Raw genomic sequence first — 12,221 nt, forward strand, 5'->3', positions numbered from 1 at the left:
AAACGCCCTACCCACTGTGCTATTGCTCCAGCCCCTGCTCTTTCATATCCTAACTCAAAGTCGTTTCTTCTGGGAAACTCTGCCTCATATAACGAGATGGTGATGAAGATGACCAAAGGATCGTTCTTTCTAGAAGCCAACATTCTGAGCTCTTACCACAGACCCAGAACATTCGAAGCCCACAGTCTGTATAATATCTGACTTAAACCTCAGAGCAAACCTCGGAGGCAGAAACCTCCGTGAGCTCCAGGCTGCAGACGAGCACACGAAAGCACAGAAATATGAAGCCACTGGCTCCAGGTCCTAGAAGGTCACGGAAGTCCTGAGCTCTGTGCCTCAGGACCACTCCCGTATTCTACCCGCTCCGCACCACGTCCCTCTCCTCACCAGCATCCTTCAGCACCAGCACTGACCTGCCTGGGGCTGGAGCGATAGCACAGCGGGGAGGGCGTTTGCCTTGCACGCAGCCAACCCGGGTTCGATTCCCAGCATCCCATAGGGTCCCCTAAGCACTGCCAGGAGTAATTCCTGAGTGCAGAGCCAGGAGTAACCTTTGAGCATCACCGAGTGTGACACACACACACACACACACACACACACACACACACACAAACACTGACCTCCCTGGGCTGGTTCTGAGTGTCTCCTGGACTTGGCATCACTCCTACAGAATCCTGCACTGTTAGCAGAAGGATGGAGATGTCCCTGTTCTTCTTCATATTCTGCTTCTTTCCTGCCACAGCCCAAGACTGCGGAGAGACGGGAATAGGACAAGATTGTGGCCACACTAGTTATCGAGCATGATGAGGTGATGGGAACTCACAGTGGGTACCCTGCAGGGCCCCTCGCTGCAGCCGTCCGATCACGCCCCTTAGTCCACACACCCCCGCATGCCAGTACCAGGGGAAACTCAGGACCAAGCACCATTAACGTGGCTTCTGTTTCCTGGGTGGGGAAGAAGCCACCACGGGCTCAGACTCGCTCTGACCAAGAGCAGCAGGAAGCCGTCGTCAATTGGAAACCAAACCTCTCAATGAACCTACAGGCTCATGGCTTTCATTTTAGCCACAAAACTCCCCAACATCCGGCCGTGGGGACAGGCGTGTCCGACATTGCATAATTAAATGTCATCGACACCATCATATGAAATATGCTCCCCAAGTCAAACGTGGAAGCGGCACTGGGTTGGCAGAGCAGGGCAGGAACAGGGGACAAGGTGAGTGTGTTTCCATGTGATCTCAGACTCAGGCCGAGGAGCAGATGCCCGGTCTGTGGGACCCAGGCTCGACCCCCGACACTGTGTATCCCCACCTAGCAATACCACGGTGACCCAGGTGCCCCCCCGCCCCCAGAACAGCTGGGCTCAAGCAGCCTCTCAGCACTGGCTCTGAGCACAGAGCCGTCAGCAGGCACAGCTGGGCTGACTTTGGCACCCGAGGTCTTGAGCATTGCTGGGGAGTCCCCTCCCCCAAAAAATATATGTACACGCGTTTGGTACCAACCATGAATTTTGTTGTGCAAGTTTTTTGTTTATTTGACTTTTGGGGGGTCATACCTGGCAATGCTCAGGGTTACTCCTGGCTCTGCACTCAGGAATTGCTTCTGATGGTGTTCAGAGGACCATATGGGATACCGAGGATCAAACCCAGGTCATCTGCATGCAAGGGAAATGCCCTCCCCACTGTACTACTGCTCTAGCCCCCATTGGCATAGTCTTAAACAGGATGTTGATCTAAATAATCAACTACTCTGGAGCCATAGTACAGTGGGTAGGGCATTTGCCTTGCACGCAGCTGACCGGTTTCGATTCCTCCATCCCTCTCAGAGAGCCCAGCAAGCTAGCCGAGAGTATCTCGCCTGCACAGCAAAGCCTGGCAAGCTCCCCGTGACGTGTTCAATATGCCAAACACAGTAACAAGTCTCACAATGGAGACGTTACTGGGCCCGCTCGAGCAAATCGATGAACAATGGGAGCACAGTGCTACAGTATAGCTGTACGTTGCACACTGCATTGCTAAGGGTCTATTCTGTCCTGTAAAATAAATCCAAATATGTATTGTGAACCGCCTGGATAAAGCCATTCTTAAAACAAGGAAGCTACTAAAAGAAAAAGAAAGAAAGAAAAGATGAAAAAGCTTTTGACGGAGGATGGGGGGCAGGGGGAGGGAAGGCCTGTGGAGGGAGGTGGCAGCCCTGTCTGCAGCCGATAATTGCTAAAGGAAGAACAGGAACTCCAAATCTCATGGCCCCCAGCCCCGGCCAGGGCTCAATCCTCAATCCTAAAATGCCCCCCTAACTTCTGGTGTGATGAGGAATCACTGTGATAACCCCCACTACCTCCCCTCTCATGGACCACTCCCATGGGATTGATCTTAAGTGAACCTCACCTCCTCCAGGAAGGCCTCCAACAGTGCACCTTCAGAGCTCATCCCCCCCGCCCCCCACTCAGCCCCGGCTAGATATCATCACTGTTTGACTGTCAGCCTGGGTGCCTCTCGCCTCCTTGCCCCACGAACTGTGACTTCCTGTCCAAGCCTCGAGAGGGACTCACTCTCAACTCTCAACCTCCTGCAACACTGAGGCTTGTTTTTCTTTTCTTGGTTTTGGGGCCACACCCAGTGATGCTCAGGGGTTTCTCCTGGCTCTGCACTCAGGAATCACACCTGGAGGTGCTTGGGGGACCATTTGGGATGCCGGGGCTGGAACCCGGGTCAGCACGTGCAAGGCAAACGCCCTCCCTGCTATCCTACGCTCTGGGCCTGGGACCGCTTGGAGCAGGACCCCTCCCCTCCTGAAGCCCCTGAGACTGTGGAACCACAGCTCCGACAGAGGCCTTGCTCAGAGCACGGACTGAAGACGGGCGAGTCCCCCCACCCAGAGGCCTTGGTATTCTCATGCCCCCTCAGATCCAGGAGACTCTGTAAACACCCAGAAGTCAACCTCCCAAGCTGATGTTGCTACTGGCCTTCCCTGGGTTCATTTTAGTTCCCTTCACACATGCACACACACACTCACACACGTACACACACACAGACACACACATGCTCACACACACCTACACACTCACACACAGAGACACATATGCGCATACACACTTGTGTGTGCATACACACACGCTTACACACACGTGCGCACACACGTACACACACGTATACACACGTACACACACGCACATACACACGTGTGTGCATACACACACGTTCACACGCACATGTGCACGCACACCTACACACACACACACATGACTCCAGCACTTCTCTTTCTCCTCTCCGGGGCCAAGGGGGTCACGTATAATGAGTCATGTTCCAGCTCCTGCCACATCCCCTCCACAGGTCCCCCATGTCCTTGCCCGGGGCTAAGGCCCCTCATGTTGCCACTGACCGGGGGAGACCCAGCCCCTCTTAGTCCAGGTCCTCCAGGGCGGTGGGGGCTTCTCCCCGCAGCCGCACCCACACCAGAGCCCCTCCACCCCTCCCTCCAGCCAGCCTGTGCAGTCCCTGTCCTCCCAGAGACCGGGGCACCCTATCAAGAGCAGACTGTCCCCAAGGCCCTGAACTCCAGCAACCAACTGCTTCCTCCCTGGTCACATGAGAGACTCAGTTCTGTGGTGCAGATAAATTCCTGGGGCACCCGCAAGGTCTGTCCTCCTGATCCCAGGCAGGAAATGGGGCCTAGTGGTGTGGGAGAAGGAAGGGAGGGAGGGATGGGGGTGAGGGAGGGAGGAAGGAAAGGAGGGAGGGAAAGAAGAAGGCAGGGAGGGAGGAAGGGAAGGAGGGAGGGAGGGAAGGAGGAAGGAATGGAGGAAAGGAGAGAGGGAGGGAGGGAGGAAGGGAGGGAGAGAGGGAGGGAGGGAGGAAAGGAAGAAAGGAAGGAGGAAGGGAGGTAGGGAGAGAGGGAGGAAGGAAGGAGAGAGAGAGAGAAAGGAAGGATGAGGGTGTGTGTGCAGTGTGGGGGGAGGAAGTCCCTTTTAAAACACGACAAAGACAGGAGGAGCGGGCCACCAGGAGGGTCTGGCATCCAGCAGGAAGGTAGCTGGGCCAAGGCCTCATTCAGCATCAGATCACACACAGCCAACAGCCAACCCTCCCTCCTCTGCCCCTGGTCATCCCCGGTGCCCACCCCTCCCCCCCCCCCCAAGCAAAGCCTGTTTTGAGAATAGCACAGGGCCACCTCGGCGTCACTGGTGAGAACGACCAGGGCCAGACAGACCTCCCCACTCCGAGGTTTCTGTTGCAGACCACCCCGCAGTGGGTTCCAAAGCGGGTCTCTGGACAGCCCTGGGAGGAAGGGGGAGCAGCCCAGGGCTGTGGCCACCCCAGGGACCCAGCTGGCGCCACCCCATGCAGCCCTTCCTCTCTCCCGAGGCAGGGAGCTCTAGGGCACAGACTGACTCTCGGGGCTTAGAACCAACTACCAAGTTTCTGCGGGCGCCGGCCACCTCCCGGGGCCCTCCATGTCTTAATTAATGATGATCTGAAAAGTTTGATGTTCCAGGAATAGAAAGACATGCGGGAGCCCAGCCTATTTTCAGGAACATTAATTATTTAATGGATATTATTCGTAGAAAATTGGGACTGTTAAATATAAGTTTGAGACTGGGAGCACCATGATGACTTTAACCCTAAATTTTCTTCTCTCTCACCCTTAAATTCTCTTCTCACTCACCCATACTCGAGAAGGGACCGGAATGGAAGCCTTGCGGAAGAAACAGACACTTCTAGTAATCTTCCTGTGTGACCTCAGGGAGGTCATCGGCCCTCTCTGGGCCTGTCTCAGCATCCCATGGGGCCTATATGTGATGGTCTCCCAGACATCTAAGCACTGAGACATTCTGGAAGAATATAAAAGCCACTGGCCCCCGGGTCATCTCAGAGCACTCTTTTTAAAATTTATTTTTGTCTTTTGGGGTCATACCCGGAGATGCTTAGGAATTACTCCTGGTGGTGCTCAGGGGACCCTATGGGATGCTGGGGATTGAACCCAGGTTGGCCGCATGCAAGACAAATGCCCTACCCACTACCTTATCTCTCCAGCTCCATCTCAGAGCACTTAAAAAATATCCCAGCCTGGGCACTTCCCTCGTGAGGGCCGTCCCTGCTAAAGCTGGGAGGGGTTCCAGAGCCTGCTTTTTAGAAAGCTCAGAGCAGCCCCCCATGCTTGAGAATGAATCCACTGAAAAATCCAGGGATGCGGAACTAGTGACTGAAACCTCCAAGCATCACAGACTCGGGGATGGGTGACCTTCCCCCATCTCCTTGCCCATCTGGTTCCCTGGCAGTCACACCCAAGAACTGCCTCTGGTGCCATGTAAGCGCATTAATAGCCATGATTCAGAGACCCACAAATGAATCGCAGAGGATGGCAGCACACCACAGAGAAGCCTCCAGATCCCAAATATTTTTTAGAAAATTTAGAATTCCAGGAGCAGGAGAGAGGCCATACGACATGGCATACTCTTCATAACAAGCAATACAAAATAAATTGTTTAGCATCTGCCTATGAGGCAGGTTTGGGTGGTAGTGGGAAAATTTGTAATAACAGTGGTGGGAAGGTGTAATGGTGGTGGAATTGGTGTTGAAATGTTGAATGTAAAAATTCCTTGTGAACAACTTTATGAAAAAATATTAATTAAAAAAAAAGTAATGTGGAGTTTATGTCTGTTCAGTCAGTTTAATCAGTAGCTGAGTAAATACCAGTACCCTTACGTTAAAAATCACTGTCACTGTCACTGTCCTCCCGTTGTTCATCTATTTGCTCAAGCGGGCCCAGTAATGTCTCCATTTTGAGACTTGTTGTTACTGTGTTTGGCATATTGAATACGTCACAGGTAGCTTGCCAGGCTTTGCTGTGCTGGCAAGATACTCTCAGTAGCTTGCCGGGCTCTCTGAGAGGGGTGGAGGAATCGAACCCCATTCGGCCAGGCTGGCTGCATGTAAGGCAAATGCCCTACGGCTGTGCTATCACTCTAGCCCTATGTTAAAAATAATAATAATAATGTTGGGGCTGGTAAGATAGTACAGCTGGTAGGGCACTGGCCTTGCACACAGCCTATCTGGGTTTAATCCTGTCACTCTCTATGGTCCTCCAAGACTACCAGGAGTGATTCCTCAGTGCACAGGCAGGAGTAAGCCCTGGGCATCACTGGGTGGGCAACCTCCCCCCAAAAAAAGCTACCATACCCTAGCCTCATAACAGGTCTCATTCCTCTGACCCTCAAAAAACCTCCAATGCTGTTGGGAAAGACGAGTAAGGAGAGGCTGCTAAAATTTCAGGGCTGGGGTGAATGGAGATGTTACTGGCGCCCGCTTGAGTAGATCAATGAACAACGGGATGACAGTGATACGGTGCTACCCTAGTCTAGGGCACCTTCCAGGCTCTACTGGAATCCTGGTAGGGTGTGACGAGATGGAGAGAAGGGGGTGAAGGAGGTTGGAGGCCATGAGATAGGAAGAACCTGGGCAAGTATGGACTCCTGGGGAAGCCCCATGAAGCCCTCACAGGTAACTGCACCTTCCCGAGCCTCAAGATCCTGCAGGCACTGGAGAGGGGGAGTGACAATGATGCTCTGTAGGCAAAACCATTCCTGAAGGCCTCGGAGCTCAGGAATCCCGGGAGGACAGGACGTAACAGAGGGTGGCAGGGAGACCAGAGAACAAGGGGAGCCTGCATCAGTGCCGAGGTACTCGCAAGGGGGTTGGGGAACTGGGGCATTTTCAGGGGTGCTGATGAGGGGTACAGGGCATCTGGGAGCCGTAAGGAAATGCAGATTTGTATATTCAAAGGGTGGACATTGAAGTGAGCCTCAATGAAAAGCAGGGAGGCGATGGGAGTGGCACAGGGGGCTGTGAGCCTGGAGGGGCTGAGTCAGCAGCAGTGGGGCAGGCCTGCAGGGGGAAGGGGGGACTTGGCAGGACTTTGATGAGGGGAACGTGAGAGGCTAGAAATGTGGCATAAACGTGCTCGTGATCCTGGCCAATCGGGGCGGGAGGAGGAAGCCCTAAAGATTGGAACAGGCTGAGCAGGCCCATCTCTCAAAGGGGCGCTGCTCTGTGTTCCTGGTGGTGCCACGGATGCGGTACAGGGGGTTGTCCTCCTTCCCCAGGTCTGGGGGCATCACAGCCCCGTGGCCAGAGTCTTCCTTCAAAGCCTCAAGCTCGGTCCCTACATCTGAATGATGGCCACAGGGAGCCAGGACAGACATGGACGTGGGAATCATCTAAGGCCAGACAGGGTCCCCAGAGGCCCTCACACACCTCCTCTGGGAACTGCCACCTTAGTGTCCAGGGCCTCGCCAGTCCCATGCCTGCCTATGAGCCTGAAGGCTACAGAAGTTTAAGCTCTGTAGGGCTGGAGCCATAGCATAGCGGGGAAGGCATTTGCCTTGAACGCGGCTGACGGAGGTTCGATCCCCAGCATCCCATATGGTCCCCCGAGCACCGCCAGGAGTAATTCCTGAGTGCATGAGCCAGGAGGAACTCCTGAGCATCACTGGGTATGACCCAAAAAGCAGAAAAAAAAAGTTTAAGCTCTGTGCCTCTCACCACTTTAATTTGTTCGAGGCCACATCTGGTAGTGCTCAGGACTTACTCCTGGATCTGTGCTCAGGGTTCACTCCTGGCGGTGCTTTGGGGGGTAATACGTGGTTTCTGGGATGGAACTGAGGCTGGCCACATACAAGGCAAGAGCCCTACTGCTGTACTATCACTCCAGCTCACTTTTGTTTTGTTTTGTTTAATGAAGGATAACTCTGCCTTCATTAAAGTAGGGCAGAGGGGCTGGAGCAATAGCACAGCGGATAGGGCATTTGCCTTGCACGCGGACGACCCAGGTTCGATTCCCAGCATACCATATGGTCCCCCGAGCCCTGCAAGGAGTGATTCCTGAGTGCATAAACCAGGAGTAACTCCTGTGCATCGCTAGGTAGACCCCCCCAAAAAAAAAGTAGGGCATAGACTCTTTATTCGAACTCCCAACAATCATCTAAAAACACACAAGACCCCAGTCCCAAAGCCACTCTCAGCAGCGGAAAGAGGTTCATTAGGTACGTAACGACTGATCTTAAAGTCCTTCCTTAAAGGCCTGATACGTACGCTCAGAATCAGTTTGCCGTACAATTAACTGAAAACCACTTCTGACAGGAATTCATACATAATCGCTATCAGTGGAGCCGACTTGTAAGAATATTCCAAGCATTTAATTGACTTTTAAAAGAGTAGCTCCAGCAAGCTAATTAAATATCAAATTAGGGAACGTGTTAATTGATATTTAATAAGGCTGTCGATTGACATCTAACTAACCAGTATGTCTCTTAAAGTGTGTCAATTAGATGCTTAAAGATTCTTTTCCAGGGAATTAGGAATTGAACACAATGAGGATATAATTGGTTTATTTTATTTCGTTAATTACAAACTGCAAACCTTCCTGCTAACTTTGCCGGGATTGGAGGCTCATGAAGGAATCACATCCCTTTGTCTCCAAACTGTCTTTACCTGTACACCCAGAGAGTTGCCAGGCTTTGGGTGGACCCCTGCCCTCGGGGGTCCAGGGAAGATCAGGGGACAGCCCCAAGCCCTGGGGCAATTTAGGACCCAGATTCCTCTCCTCGCCATGGCTGACTCTAGGAGGCCAGCTACAAAGGCCCCCGCCCAAAGCCCCTCCAGGGACTGCTCACCTGCCCTGTCCTGCCCCCAGGATATCCCATCCCACCTGGATCCCACCGCACCTGAAATCCACCTGGCCCAGATCTTTCCTCCCCAGCTGCTCCAAGTCTCTGAAAAAAAAGTCAATCTTAGCTCTGTAACTCAGAACTGATAATGGAGTGTGTGTGTGTGTGTGTGTGTGTGTGTGTGTGTGTGTGTGTGTGTGTGTGTTTTGGGGGGGGGGGAGTGAATGGGACTCTCCTACCTCTCAAACACTGGCACCCAACAAACTTGATGATATTGGCACCTTTATCCAGCCTTCCTCGCATCCGTCATTGATGGGGGCATCTGCGGGCCAGAGAGTAGAAGCCCAGGCACTGCACCGCCCTCATGAAGTTCACGGTCTGGAGGGAAAGGATGAAGACCAATGATGCAAAGGTCCCTCGGAACATGCAACCGAGAAGTCAGGCCTGAGGCAGAAGCCCCAGGAGCAGCCTGTGGGGTTGAAGATGAGAAGGGAAGGGGAGGTGGTGAGGCCCGGAAGGGGAGGTGGTGGGGCCCGCATGCGGGATAAGGTCACAGGCACTGAGGGGAGATGCTGCCTGGCCGGAGCGGAGCAGAGGCTGAGCCTGGAGGCCAGCATGAGGGTTCCCTTGGGTTTCCTTTTCCTGTGGCTGCAGAAGGAACCGCCCAGAACAACAGCCGTCCATTCCCATTCAGGCTCCCTGTGGATCAGGAAAGTTGGAAAGGGATGGTCTGCTCCTCTGCTGTGTCTGGTCCCTGGTCTGGGAATACATGAGGGTCGAAGTGACTTGAAAACTGAAGCAGGATGGGGACGGGAGCGATAGCACAGCGGGGAGGGTGCTTGCCTTGCATGTGGCTGACCCGGGTTCGATCCCCGGCATCCCATAGGGTCCCCGAGCACTGCCAAGAGTGATTCTTGACTGCAGAGCCAGGAATAACCCCCTGAGCATAGCTGGTTGCCACCCCCCAAAAAAAACTGGAAAAAAATCTGAAGAAGTACGGAGGGGCTGGTGCCATAGCTCAGCGGGTAGGGCATTTGCCTTGCATGTGGCCGACCCAGGTTCGATTCCCAGCATCCCACAGGGTCCCCTGAGCACCACCAGGAGTAATTCCTGAGTGTAAAGCCAGGAGTAACCCCCATGCATCGCCAGGTGTGACCCAAAAGGCAAAAAAAAAAAAACTGAAGTAGGGAGAATTCAGAACCATTTCGAGGCCATCTGTGACTGTCACCCCACCCAGCTCCCAGCCTAGTGCTCTGACATTTTCTAAAGCTCTCCACAGAGCAGGCTTGAAGGGTGCTCGGAAAATGGGAACAATGGCAGAGGGAAGGCCATACTGGTGTTGGGATTGGGGTTGGAATATTGAATGCCTGGATTAAATGCATCGTGGTTTACAATTTTGTAAACCATGATGTTTAAATAAAGTGGAGAAAAAAATAAATGGCCTCCAACACTGCCCCATCAGATAAAGGCGTCACAGCCTCACGGTCACGCTGTGATGTGTCTGTCATGCTCCTTTGGTAGAAAAGCATCACCAGCTAGAGCCGTGAGGGGCAGAGCCTGCATCACATTTGCTTGCTTGTGTGTTTTCCTTGGGCCTCCCCAGTGGTGCTCAGGAGGACCCAGGGTCCCACCAGTGAGTTTAGGCCATTGGGGCTGCAGTTGATGCAGTCGGTGTTGCCCCAACCCTACCATTCCAGAGATAACTGGGTCACTCTGAGAGCACTGGGGGGTCTCCAGGTCTATGCCCAGCGATACTTGGAGGACCATAGGGTTCCAGGAAGTGAACCCAGGTCATTGGCATGTGAGGCATGTGCCCGAACATCTGTACCACCTGCCATCCCCTGTAGTCATGTTTGAAACCCTAAGAGTGGGGAAAGGCTTGAGCAAGGGAAGAACAATGGGTGTGTTCCGAAGATCATTCTAGCCAGAACTCAGCCAGCAGGGGGCAGCATGCAGGCGGGCTGGTAGCTGAAGAGTGTTGGCTGGATCCGGTCATGGCAGTGGAGATAAAGCGACACTGGGCAATTCTAGGGTCTTTCTGGGATGGAGGATTAGCAGGACGTGAGGGGGTTCATTGTGGGAGATGAGGAGAGGAACTATCACAGATGATTCTCCACTTCCTGCCTGGACTGCCAGCAGAGAGAGCAACCCCACTGCCTGGGAGGGGGCTGCCGGAATAGACAGCAAGGACGAGCCACACTGGGAGGGGTGGGGGCTTCCCTGAGAAACGGGGTGTAGGCTCAGAAGGCAGGCGTGCCAGCAAAACCAGGGGCATGGGGCTATGTCTACTGCACGATGGTGATGGTATCGCCTTAGGTTACTGCAGTTGGTGATGGTGTCGCCCTGGGTTACTGCAATTGGTGATGGTGTTGCCTTGGGTTACTGCAATGCACGGAGGACAAAGAGAAGGGGAAGGCGAAGGGCAGAGCAGAAAACCAAAATCTTCAGAGGAAAACCAGAAATGTGAGCGGTGAAAGTTAAGGGTGTGTGGTGGGGGGGGACTGTCAAGACAGAGAAATCAAGAAAGAGGAGGGTCCTTCTTAAGAAGAGACTCTGGTCTTTCTCCACTCTGGAGAAGTTCTTGTTCTCTCTTGAATCCACCTTCTTCTCTTTCTCTCCCTGACATCTTTCTAAATAAATTTCATTCAACAGAAACCATCTTGCTGAAGAAAAGAAGAGGATGTTCTGGAGAGAGTTCAAAGCATGGGAGCATGTGTTTGCATGCAGAAACCCCAACTTCCATCCCGAGACCCACATTGTCCCCAGAGCACCAAGCAGAAGTAGCCCCCCAAGCACTTCAGGGTATGGTTCAAAAACCACAATGAAAAAGAAGAAAAGGGTCCAGAATTTGTCCATCATCACTAGTCAGATGCCAAACTCTGGACTTTTTCAATCTCCAGGCTCACTTCTGTGGTTCCCTATCATGGGGAATATGGATCTGCAGATCACCAGCCTAGAAATGATCAAAATTCCCATTCACAGGCCAGAGTACAGCGGGTAGGGTGTTTGCCTTGCATGCAGCTGACCTAGGTTCAATCTCTGGCATCTCATGTATTCCCCTGAACACTACCAGGAATAACCCCTGATCATCGACCCCAAAATCCAAAAAAGAAATCCCATTCAAGAATACTATGCAGCTGTTAGGAGAGATGAAGTCATGAACTTTGCTTATAAGTGGATGGCCATGGAGAGTATCACGCGAAGTGAAACGAGTCAGAAAGAGGGGCACAGACACAGAAAGACTGACTCATTTGTGGAATATAAAGTAACATAATATGAGACTGACACTCAAGGACAGTAGACACAAGGGCCAGGAATATTGTTCCATAGTTGGAAGCCTGTCTCATGAGCTGGGAGAGAAGGCAGCTGGAATAGAGAAGGGATCACTAAGACAATGATGGTTGGAGGGATTGTTCAGGATGGGAGATGTGTGCTGAAAGTAGATTAAAGACCAAACGTGATGGCCTCTCAGTATCTGTATTTCAAACCATAATGCCCAAAGGTAGAGAGAGAGAATGGGAAAATTGTCTGCCACGGAGGCAGGGGGAGGGCTGGG

This window comes from Sorex fumeus, unplaced genomic scaffold (assembly GCF_029834395.1).
Source record: "Sorex fumeus unplaced genomic scaffold, SorFum_2.1 ptg000044l, whole genome shotgun sequence".
NCBI classification, from domain to species: domain Eukaryota; kingdom Metazoa; phylum Chordata; class Mammalia; order Eulipotyphla; family Soricidae; genus Sorex; species Sorex fumeus.